Consider the following 13,747-nt stretch of genomic DNA (forward strand, 5'->3'; position numbering starts at 1 on the left):
ATAATAATCATAAACAAGTAACACTCACTATACTGTTAGACTATTTAGTTACTCCCTATTTTAATGTACTTCCTATTGAATTGTCCATTCCGAATTGAAACATTCAATTTCATGGTGTATATCATAAAGAAAATAAACGAACTAAATGTGAAACTGGACGAAGGGAAAACCAGCCTATACCTTGCATGAAGAAGTGGATTTTTTCGAAAAAAAAAAAAAAAAAACTTTAGACATGGCGAGCAGTAAATTAATTAATTACGAAAAATCTGAAAAAAAAATCGTGATGAAACCAATGCTACTATTAACATGAATTACTTCAGCATTACTATAAACAAAATGAAGGATGTTTTCACTGAGAGATTTGAGCAATTCAAAACAAATTCAAGGACTCTGACGTTTATAGTAGACCATCTCAACACAAAAACAAATGAGAATGATTCATATAATTAAAGCTATATATATATATATATATACATATTTATATATATATATATATATATATATATATATATATATATATATATATATATATATATATATATATATATAAATATATATATATATATACATACATATTTATATATATATATATTCATATATATATATATATATATATATATATATATATATATATATATATATATATATATATATATATATATATATACATATAATCCTATTCAAAGATCATACTAATGACATAAAAATTTGTGTGGCTCTTTGAGTAACTTTGTAAATTGTAACTTTTGGCTCTTCCGCCTCAAAAGGTTGCCGACCCCTGGGCTATGATCAGTGCAGAATCAAGAACAGATACTACACTTTGATATTAGCGAAAAGGTCAGAACGACCTCTCTGTTGATCTAGGTATTGCACACAATTTAAGACTTTAAATGGGAAATATAATTAGAGTGCTGATTGATCTGAATATTTATTAATTTACATATTATTTAAGATATATTCCCATTGTTTTTACTTTAAATAAAGCATAAACATTGTTTTTAAGTTTTAATCATACATTAGTATGTGCAACATTACTTTTGGAAGTAAAAATATTAATTTAACAAAGGAGATTTTCATTTCGTTTACTACTAATTAATACGTCTCATTGCATTTCCAGGTAGAATCCCTAGGCATAATTGACTAGTCTATATACATTGGAAGTAACTAGCACAATGCTAAAATGTTTTTCACAGCTTTAATTTAAAAATACAAGTTTAAAATCAAAAGATTTGCTGTAGGTTTACAGATACAGGGCAACTGTATGTGACACTAAAATTGACCTATATTTATGCAGATTGTTACACAAACGTCCCATTTATTGGACACTAGCGAGAAACACATATGCAAATATTTATGTTAAACGGTTATTTATGGTGAAAAATTGTTGACTTTGTTAACTGTTGACTTTGGGTTGTTAAGTAGTATTTATAGATATTTAATTATGACCTTGAGCTATATTTTCTAATATATTAATGTATTAAAAAATTGCAAATATTGAAAAACTTACATTTTATTTTTAAGTTTTCAGAATTACACTTACTGAAGTATTTAATACCATTGAATACAAACTAATTTAGTATTGCTGTAAATTTACTAGCGCGTGATATTAAAATTATAACAAACCAGAATAATAACAATGGTCAAGATTTAGATGAAATGATTCAGTCATGGTAGTTGGTTAACTCTCTTCATATAAGAGAGCTTAAGCTACATATAGCAGAAATGTGAATTAGCTGTGTACAGTTGTCATGCCCCAATAATATTCCCCTACAAAGTTTCCCGATATCAGTTTTACTTTGTTAACTTTTTAAGGAGATTCCTGGTGTTAGATTGGGAGCTGTTTGCATAGTGAGGTGCATACATGGATGAGAGACATGAATCTCAATACAAGCCCCCAGAGACGGATCCGTGCCCTAGAAATAAGATGTCTGATGTCCTAATGTACGCCGGTGAGGGGGGGGGGGGGGAATAGCGAGGGTGACAAAAGAGAAGATGGCTGGATGACATCTATGGACTGGACCGGATCATCTTTAGCAAATGCACTGAGGGCAGAGTTTCTTTTAGGCATCATTTCGGAGGAGGGGGGGGGGGGGATGGCTCTGCCCACAGAACAAAATGGAATTTATATAGAAAACATACTTTTACCAATGTCCACCCTTCCCCTGAAATTTAAGTCCCCACCCCTGAAAATTTCAAGTACGCCCACCAAAAAATCACTTATTTATATTTAATTATATTACAGTTTCGATGAATAATAACAATATTTGTGATCATGTGTGTCTAATTAGATGTACTAGTCACAGCTTTACTTATTTCCAAGTGTTATTCACTTTGATGGATGCTAGATTGAAAGAAAACTAGACTTTTGAACATAATTTCTGCATTTTAGAACACGGTATGGCTAACCCAATTGATCATTATCAGTATTTTTAGCTGTCCTAAACAATGTAATCATTGGTCTAATAATACAAAATGAGTATACAGTTTAATTTTCGCGTAAATAGCCATATTTCGTGATACATGATTTTATTTTTCAATGAATGTACATGGTGCCGTTCGGTGCTAGCGTCCCATTTATGGGACGTTTTTTTAAAAAAAAATCGATATTTAATAAAGTATTGATTTTAAAAAAAATCCATAGTCATTCCTTCATTCATTGCCCAAAAGCTAAACCATATCAAAAAAATTATAAAAATTTGAGACCTTAGGATAATATGGGTTAAGAATAGAACATGCTCTTTTTATTTTTATTTCTAGAATTATGAAACATCGTTGTATGTAAGACAGGAGAGTAGTTAGACTGTAACATTACCGCATTTATGTTAGGACAGTAGTGTAGCTAGAATATGTGAGGTAGTGTTGTTAGCCCAAGCAAGTAATGTAAAAAAGTAAGGACAGTAACGAAATTAGGTGAAATGTTGTTACAGTAAGTTAAGTAAAGTTCATTTTCAAACCTGACGGTCTAAGGGGCAGTTTAAATAGAGTCCACATGTTTCTGTTACCTCGACATATGAAGAGATAGTGGGGTCAGCTCTTTGCCTAGCCGCCTTTCCCTAGAGTTCACATGTTTCTGTGGTCTCGGCATATGAAGAGATAGTGGGGTCAGCTCTTTGCCTAGCCGCCTTTCCCTAGAGTTCACATGTTTCTGTGGTCTCGGCATATGAAGAGATAGTGGGGTCAGCACTTTGCCTAGCCGCCTTTCCCTAGAGTCCACATGTTTCTGTGGTCTCGGTATATGAAGAGATAGTGGGGTCAGCACTTTGCCTAGCCGCCTTTCCCTAGAGTTCACATGTTTCTGTGGTCTCGGCATATGAAGAGATAGTGGGGTCAGCACTTTGCCTAGCCGCCTTTCCCTAGAGTTCACATGTTTATGTGGTCTAGGCATATGAAGGGATAGTGGGTCAGCACTTTACCTAGCCGCCTTTCCCTAGAGTCCACATGTTTATGTGGTCTCGGCATATGAAGGGATAGTGGGTCAGCACTTTACCTAGCCGCCTTTCCCTAGAGTTCACATGTTTATGTGGTCTCGGCATATGAAGGGATAGTGGGTCAGCACTTTACCTAGCCGCCTTTCCTAACATCAGTTAGGTTCCAATCAGAGCCGGGTCCTACTGTCTTCATTCCGGATTCGAACTCGAGACTTTTGGATCATCAGTCTATATATCTACGCTAGACAACCCCTTCAATTGTTACAGTAGGACAGTGCCGTAATTAGGTGAAATGTCGCATCACAACAATAAACCAGGGCAATATACATGTGAATTGCAGGTTTAATCAATTAATTCTTGAGTTAAGAACGCGCTCTCCCCAAACAATGCATCACTGCACCTACTTTATTGAAATACTGACGCCTCAATATTTTCAATGATTTAGTCCGACGAAACACGACCCTTTGTAATGGTTTGTAACACAGTTAGTATATCTTACTAGATTTGCTTAAAGTTCGAAGAAGTATAGTTAAAGAAAAAAAAATATAATTGTTTAGAAAACGATATATATATATATATATATATATATATATATATATATATATATATATATATATATATATATATATATATATATTGTCAGTGGCGTAGCGAGGTCGGATGTCGCCCGGTGTGGCACTTAATGATGTCACCCACAAGAGGCATAGGGTCCCTTCCCGGGGACAAACTTTCAATTTTCGAGTGTGTGTTAAGGGGTGTGTGGGGGTGGGGGTGTATCACTTTCTACCATTGGGATTGTGCACTTTTAAAACCTGCGAAACAGAAGACTGTTCTAATGTTAATTTACTTGGGGGCTGATCGAGTGATGTTTGGCTTAATACTGTTTAAATTACAATTAATACTTTATTTATTTTTTCCTGTACATTTTTTTTCTCACTTAAGTGTGAGTTCCCAGTCTATGTCGTAACTTTGCTTGAAATATTTCTTTTAACTCGATGTCAGTGTAATTTATTAAAAAAAATGAATTTATTCCTTTTTTGCCAAATAGTATATCTATAAATAGCCATTGCTACTAGTCTGTTTTCGTCTTCTATTCTTTGTCTAGTCGTGTGAATTAAGTTAAGTGTGATTGCTTTATTTTTTGTGGCTGTTTGATTGGTGTTTTTATTTTTATTTTTATTTTCGCAAGTGTTTGCTTTGCTTTCTGTACTAATATACAATCTAAATAAATGTGTTTCTCAGTTTCTTGTATATTTTGTTTACACTTTTGACATGTTATTTTAACGTTTTGATTTGACTTTGTATTTCGTGAAACGGGAGTTGTATTCAAAAACAGCATGTATGCTACTTTCCTTTATTTTGGTGTAATGCGTTTACAAATATCAATATACAATTTAATTTTAAAGAAGTTGGAGAGGGATAGTCTAGCATCAGTCTCCATTTGACTTAAACTATGATAAAGTCGTCAGTAATTGAATTTGCTTAACTATTTATATACGGTATTGCCCAATACCCTCCAGTTTACAAAACATGTGGCAACGTTTTCCTATAAACATTATTCAAACTAAGAATTGACAATACATCCATCTGATCTCCTTCAACATAGAATGTGATAAAAATGACTTAACCATCTTATATAATCTTTGTGATAATGCTGTCTAGGATACTCGATTCCACATTCAATGTTATAAAATTGCCTTAAACTTTCCACTCAACACAAGTGTAAATGTTACCAAAAGCTTTAAGATTCACCACGTTTTTACAATGTTGAGCCACACTCTGTACCTCTCATTCCACGGACATATTATGTTGCTGTAGGTGTCTTATTCTATACAGACGTTATAAAGTTACCCTAAACTCTCAGCCCTATTTACACACTTAATTAGATAATGTTTCATAAATGTTACATCGCCACAAAATATACTAATGTTGCTCTAGGCTTTTTAACCTACAAAAGATATAATAACTAGCAATTTAACTTGTGGTGACTAAAATATAGGTGCCTTACAAAATTGACATATAATGTATTTCTTCCCTTATAATAATCAATGGAATCAAGGGATACACCAACTTAAACCTATTAACACAACTATGTATTAAAATAAAGATCATTTACATAATATATGATGGTACAAATGTACAAAAATTGCCAAACAAAAAAAACAATTGTTATCAGTAAGATCGTGAAACTATTTTTTGTTTCAAAAATCCATTTTTACTTTCTTAAAAATTAACAGAAATTAAACCTCTTAGATATGTTAAAAATTATTTCTTAAATGTTTAATCTGTGAAAATCATTAAATGATTAAAGATATGAGGAATTCTAGATAGCCTTTTGGCTAAGGTCAAAGTGAAGTATCTGTTATGGATTCTACATAAATCTTAGCCATTTGGTTTGTCAGCCCTTTTACATGAATATATATATATATATATATACATATGTATATGTATATGTATGTATATATATATATATATATATATATATATTCTTTGCTTCTTATGGGGGGTGACACCACGAAATGCCTCGCCGGGTGACACCCGACCTAGCGACGCCACTGCAAGTGAGTAGGAATAGAGGGCGCAAATATATTTTTAAAAGGGTGCTGAAGTAAATATAAATTGTTAGGATTAAGAGCGATATTGCTTTATTGTTTTAGAAGAGTTAGACATTGATAATAAACTAAAATTCCTTACATATAATTGAATAATAAATTTAATAACACATTAAATGAAACATCCTACATACTGACCGGAGATAGGAAATAAACATCCGTAACCCCCACCCCCTAACCCAACCCCCCATCCCTCCACCTCCCCCCACCCAACCCCCCTTCCCTCCCCTCCCCACACATACAAATGTAATTAATTTATATTAAAAATAACAATTACCAAAATTGTACAGCAAAAAGGGGTAGCGCTAGTAACAGTGATTAATCTGAATTATCAAGCGTCGATAAATTACGAAGTTGGTATACCCAATGTGTTCATTTAAAAGCAAAATAGACCACACAAAAATGACCTTTTTAACCGACATAAAAATTATTTCCAAATCGCAATAACTGATAATATCCATTTAAAAATAATATTAAAACATTTACATTTATCATTCAAATGTTTAACCGTACATAAATAGTTCACCATTATTTATTTTTACATGTTGCATCCCTTGAAAACAAAGATTTGTTGTAATGGGAAGTAACTAGGTAAAAGTAATGGTCGACATGTAGCAGTTTAAAATAATTATAAGAATGGTTGTTGTAGCGGCATAACGTAAATCAAAAATGTGTTCACGCAGTTTCTTTAACAGGTTTTGGGAATGTTCTAGAAATTAAGCTAGTTAAGTCGAATGTAACAGTAAACATAGACTATAGACAGACCTTTTCTTTTTCGGAACTAATGGTCCATGAAACAAGTGAAGTAGAGTTCACCTGTTTCTTTGACCTCGGAATATGAAGGGGTATGTGGTATTTTGTATTATTTTTATTTTCTGGATCATATTGTGCTTAAATTATTTTTTTTTCTTTAGATACTATTCTATGTACCGTGGTTACTCTGACATATTAATGGCAAGTAACTAACATGCTGTGGAGATAGAGATAGACATGTTCTATTCAAACACAGTTTAAAGAATGTGTTTAATATGATGAACCTATATCAACAATAAAAAATCATCATTATAAAGGAATGATTTGTGCAAAATAGTTACTTTTCTAGTTTTTAATTCAATTGTTTACGTATTTAATTTGTAAATATTGTATTAATATTTTTTTGTAGGTAGCATCCCTTGGTTAGTTTTGGCCGTATTAGTGGGAAGTAACTATCCACGAGTCTTTTTTTTTTGTGACATTGGGAAATTTTAGTAACAAAATAACATATTTTTATAGAAAAGAGACCTAGAGGCAAACTGTTTAAAAAAAACGTTCTTATGACGCTGCTATCGTTCTAAGATAGGAAACCTTTAAAGTCCTGATTTATTAAAAAAAAGTTAAAATAAATATTAAGATGAAAATGGTTAATGCAATGTTACATATTTTTTTGACTTGTTTTAATGAAGGATTTTTTTTTCGGTGAGACGGTTTTCGGGCATCTGTCGCATTCTGGCAAGTGTCCATTTTGTTTCTTTTTGTCGCATTTGGGCAAGTGTCCATTCTGTTTCTTTTTTTGTCGTATTCAGGCAAGTGTCCATTCTGGTTTTTGTCGTATTCGGGCAAGTGTCCATTCTGTTTCTTTTTGTCGTATTCGGGCAAGTGTCCATTCTGTTTCTTTTTGTCGTATTCAGGCAAGTGACTATTCTAGTAAACGGCCTTAAGGCAAACGACATTTGGGCAAGTGTCTTGCGGGAATTTGTTTGAGAGCCCTTTGCTGACTCTAGACTTAAATGTTTACACCTTGAAGAAACGGTCAGTGATTAGATAGAACATTTATCGATAGTACATCACAACAACACTAATGTTGAGAAAATTAGATTAATCTTCTGTAGACAGTTAGTACACATAGTGGTACACACAATACTATGTCCAACATCAAACTTTTAGAAGGGCTACGTTAAGTTTATTGTGTAGAGATTACTTAAAAAATAACTAATTAAAAATATGTCAAATTATTGAGGCGGCAAATGATCAGTAACATTAATGTTTAGTTGAAGGTAAAAGTTCGGTAGCTAGTGTTGTGTCAAGGTTCAGTTTTATCTTAACGTTTTAAAACTCTCGATCACCTTTTGAATATACTTGTGTCCTGTAACGAGTAATATATTTATTTCGCCGACAAGTATTTACAGCATTAGTAGGATGTTTTTTTTTATTTGTTAATGAATTGCAAATGTTAGTTTTAAGTTTAATTTAAAATGGTTGATTATAATTCTAAGTTAATAATATTTAGCTTAGTTTATATATATATATATATATATATATATATATATATATATATATATATATATATATATATACTAGCCGTCCCGGCCAGGCCCTGCTCTGGCTTCTGTGAAAAACCTTTCTGTTAAAGACCATTACCTGTGTGTTTAGTAATCATCATAAACCCGGCATTGCTCACCCAAACCACGACCAACCAAAACCAAAACAACAAAACGCAAACATAACGCTAACACAATTACAAATACAAACGAAAACAAAAACTTAGCAACAAACCCAACCACAACCACAAACACCAATACAAACACAAAGAAAAAACAAACAAAAAAGCAAACGAAAACAAAAACCTAACAACATACCCAACCACAACCACAAACACCAAAACCAACACAAAAAAACCAACGAAAAAGCAAACGAAAACAAACCAAATCCAAACGCAAAACCAACCAAAAACACAAATACAAACCCAAACAAAAAAAACACAAACAAAAACGAAAAAAGAAAGAACAAAAACGAACCAAATCAAAACGCAACCACTAACGCAAACCCACCTAAACACAGAGAAAACACTAACGCGAACATAAACGCCCGGGGCAGAATCGCCTGTTTTAGCTTAATAAATAAACGACTATAGTACCCCAACTTATTCATAGTTTTTGCACTCACTTAAACGAACGCGCCTGTTTCAATTTAATGAACAATTATAATACTCCAAGCTTATCCGTAAAATACCTACAACATTTGCACTTGATCAATCCCCGCTAATTATGTAATTATTTTTTTCCCAACAACAAAACAAAGTAATTAAAAAGTAAATGCTTTTCAACTAATGCAATGGTTTTATAAAGGGAAGTAATTGTGTTTTGCCTAATTTATCAAAGGGAAGTAAGCGCTATAGGACTAAATAAAGACATAATTAGAATTTTTGTAAAAGATGATATTTTTTAAAACGTTTTTCTTAACTCAGCTTCGCGTTTGTTTGTTTGGATGTTTGTTGTTAAAATTGACATCGAAAATTAGCCCACTTCTGATTGCTCTAGAGACCTGAAATTTGGCATGCATGCTACTTTCGCCTAACAATTTCAGATGCAATCATAAAAACTAGCAATTAGTGACCGTAATTAGCTTAATTTAATTACGCCCCAAGGACCATAAAATTGAGGACATGATTTCTAAAGATACCGACAAGACTGCAGTCCTATTGACACAGTTACTTCGGCCCCAATCGATGTGAGCGCGCTGGCCGTGATCGTATAGTGGTTAGTACTTCGCGTTGTGGCCGCGACAACCCAGGTTCGAATCCTGGTCGCTCAAGATTTTTAGTCCGTGTATTTATAAACACTTTTTTAAAAACCACGTTTTTCATGTGTAGCAACGGACTAAAAAGGAGAAAATAAAATACTTAAAAAAAACTTAAAAAAAAACACACGTTTTTTATGTGTAGCAACGGACTAAAAAGGAGAACGGACACGGTAACACATTGTTAACGGTGACACGGTTGGTACGCTGGGCATGCTAAAATACACATAAACACGTTTTTCCTTAACTCAGCTTCGCGTTTATTTGTTTGTTTATGGGAGATTTGATCACGTGATTCGTGAGTAGATCTCCACGCCAGCAAAGTAAATTACACCCTTTCTCTGTTTAAAGCGTATCGGTCGCTCAAGATTTTTAGTCCGTGTATTTATAAACACTTAGTCAAGTCATACTTAATCAAGTCAATAGATAAAGTAGAAAATAAACTATATAAAAAACTTTTTTAAAAACCACGTTTTTCATGTGTAGCAACGGACTAAAAAGGAGAAAATAAAATACTTAAAAAAAACTTTTAAAACAACCACGTTTTTCTTGTGGACTAAAAAGTAGAAAATAACTATTTACATACATTTGATGACAAAAAACGTGGGTCGGGCAGATGGGTCGGGAAATTTGATGGTGAACGTACCCACGTTTTTTGTCATCAAATGTATGTAAATAGTTATTTTCTACTTTTTAGTCCACAAGAAAAACGTGGTTTTTTTAAAAGTTTTTTTTAAGTATTTTATTTTAAAACTTGTGTTTAATGAACATGCCGACAATTATTACTATAATTTGAAAAATGAAAATGATTTCCCAACACTTTCAATAGTAATTTTTTAACTCATAAATTTAGACCAACGCGCACGATAATTTTCTAACACTTAAATCCATCGATAACCAGCGACAAACAAACATATGCGTTACAGAATTGAGCTTTATATATTAGATATATATATATATATTTTTTTTACAAATGTGTGCTAAGTATATTTAATACAATGAAAATAAGAAAATAAAACTAATGTGCCTTTTTTTTCATAAAAGCTTTGGTTGCTAGAACTATGCTCATTGTACGGTGCGCGGACCTTTGACCACAGGTGCTTTGACCATAGGGGGTTTGACCATAGGGGGTTTGACCACAGCGGAGCTTTGACCATAGGGGCTTTGACTATAGGGGGTTTGACCACAGCGGGCCTTTGACCATAGCGGTGCTTTGACCATAGGGGGTTTGATCATAGGGGGTTTGACCATAGGGGGTTTGACCACATGTGTTTTCTCAGCAGAGGGTCTTTGATCACAGGTGATCTATCAACTGGTGTTTGATCACAAGCGCTGTGTCCGGCTTTGATTTATAGGTGTGATACAATTAACACGATTTCATACATGTTTCCTGAGAGTACGTTAATAGAAATTAACATGTATTTAAAAAAGCCAAGAACTATATTTTAGTCTCCACATAAAGGCTGGTGCTAGGCCTCATAGCTTTATTTTAAATATAAATGAAACACAAATAATGCGACATATAACAAGTTTCACAAATAAATAATGTAGATGTACTTGAAAATACATAGCATATATAAAGGATAAAAGGATAAAAAATGATACAAAATTTGCCAACAATATAGTCAAAGATGTAATACATAAAATGGTTAACTAAATGACAGTACATCTGTTAGACCATATGTCTGGACAGCACGTTGTACTTTTTCGTGCAGCATCTTGTAATGCTTCTCAGCTGCTTAGCTTGCCCCTGCGACACCTTGCAAAAAAGTTGTCTTTTGCCGTGTGCAGTCCATCTGTAGACCTTCAAGGAAACGCCACATTGTTGGGTGACTACATTGGAGGAGAGACTGAAGACTGTAATTCCATCCTTCACAAATGTTATTTGTTCGTGCTACACCATCGCCAATCGTGTGCATTTGATTCCAAGTTTCAACTGGAAACAAAGCAAGCTTGTACTTTTCGCCACGACCACGGATGCGACGACCTCGGACACAGCGCTTGTGATCAAACACCAGTTGATAGACCACCTGTGATCAAAGACCCTCTGCTGAGAAAACACATGTGGTCAAACCCCCTATGGTCAAACCCCCTATGATCAAACCTCCTATGGTCAAAGCACCGCTATGGTCAAAGGCCCGCTGTGGTCAAACCCCCTATGGTCAAAGCCCCTATGGTCAAAGCTCCGCTGTGGTCAAACCCCCTATGGTCAAACCCCCTATGGTCAAAGCACCTGTGGTCAAAGGTCCTAGGACCCATTGTACGACATATGATGACTGTTGTAGATTTGCATTGATAACTATTTCTTTGACTCTCATACCGCCGTGTAAAAATTGTAAAAACTTTTTTTTTCGTGAAGTATGAGTTCACTATCTGAAAAAATATATTATACGTCTGTAAGGGAGAGGGTTGGGTATGAGTATGTGGAGGAGAGGGGAGAGTGGTATAAATACCTAGAGAGGAGATGATAGGTGTGTGTGTGGGGGGGAGGGGGTTGCGGATAAATTAATTAGCCATCTAGATGTATACATTGATGTTAGTTTAATTAAACGTGTGATATATAGTTTCCAGATGTCGGGAGAGTGCATCATATTTTAGGGTGACTTATGAAATAAGAGAGAAGAAAAATACAAAGAAAAACATATCCTTGCATTATGATCATAGATCTTTATCAAGACTGAAAAAAACAAAAACATCAGAAATTCAATAATATATTAAATTAAATTACTAAGTCAAACTCACCTAACATCGCAAACAACAACACGGAATGTAATCACGCCACAACTTGACACCACAAGCCTCAAACATAACAACTGAACAGCAACCACAGCTAACACCACCACACCAGACGTACCTCATACAAAGGTCATACAACCACAGACTACTATGGATAAAGACACATCAATAGCCAAGGTGAGCAAGATGTAACAATAATTATGACACGTCTTTAAAATAGAGTCATAGACGCATTTGTAAACCAATAGTGATTTGGTAGTTACATATATATGGTATCGCAAAAAATATTGAGACAGAATGAGTAGACTAAAACACTGATTGATGTGAATAATTACTAATATACAGATTATTTAAGAAATATTGCCACAGTTTTAACTTTAATTAAAAAACAGACATACTTTTTTATAGTATAAAACATACATAAATACGTGCACAATTACTTTTGGAAGTAAAAATACTAATTTAACACAAGGCCTTGTTTTCATAGTTTTTAAATACGAATTATTTTTTTTTTCAGTACGTTAATTCGTCTTTTTGCATCCCTAGGTAACTTCCCTTGTAATTTTTTATTATTTTCATGGGAAGTAACTAGCACAATGCTAAATTGTTTTTCACACCGCCATTAAAAAAAAAAATAACAAGTTTAAAAAAAAAATATAAAGGTTGTCAAGCACATGGTAACATTGTAACATTGTGTTAACATTGTGTTTGGAAAAAGAAATACAGAATGTAGGGCAAAATGGCTTTGTTAAGTTGCGAATTTATTGCAATACAGTGTCCTTAAAAGCTAAATGAATGTTCTTGGCAGTTTTAAAAGAAACATTGTTACATTGTGTGTTAGAATGTACAAGTCAGTCCAAACTTGATTGATCAAAGTTATATGTGTTTCCCTATAGGGGTGGGGGGGGGGGGTCTATTATATGTGCTCAAATAAAACTTTGTTTAAAGATTGTTTTCCCATAGGCCGCTTTTTAAAGGAATATAGAATGAGTGTACGCTACTTTTCAAACGGACGCTTGTCCGACCTACATGGCAGAGGCGTAACGACCCTTCCAGGCCCCCTCGGGAGCAAATTTTCAATTTGCCCTCCCCCCTCCCCTCAAACTTTCGATTCGCTCCCCCCTCAAACTTTCGATTTGCACCCCTCCCCCCTCAAACTTTCGATTTGCACCCCCCACCCCCTCAAACTATTTATAATGCAAAAATGCAGCTAAAATGGCATTTTATTTTGTTTTTACAACCCAATTTGGCGCTCTCTAAGGTCTGCGCCCGGGGACATATTTACCCCCCTGCCCCACAGGGGCTCCCACATAGATGCATTTATCCAATAACCCATACTAGAATGATTACAATACTGAGTTCATGGCTTGATCTAGTAACCAAGAGCTTGATCTAAACATTTGTTTTTTTTTAAGT

The sequence above is a fragment of the Physella acuta genome, unplaced genomic scaffold (assembly GCF_028476545.2).
Source record: "Physella acuta isolate Inbredline_101_S28 unplaced genomic scaffold, ASM2847654v3 ptg000191l, whole genome shotgun sequence".
Taxonomy (NCBI): domain Eukaryota; kingdom Metazoa; phylum Mollusca; class Gastropoda; family Physidae; genus Physella; species Physella acuta.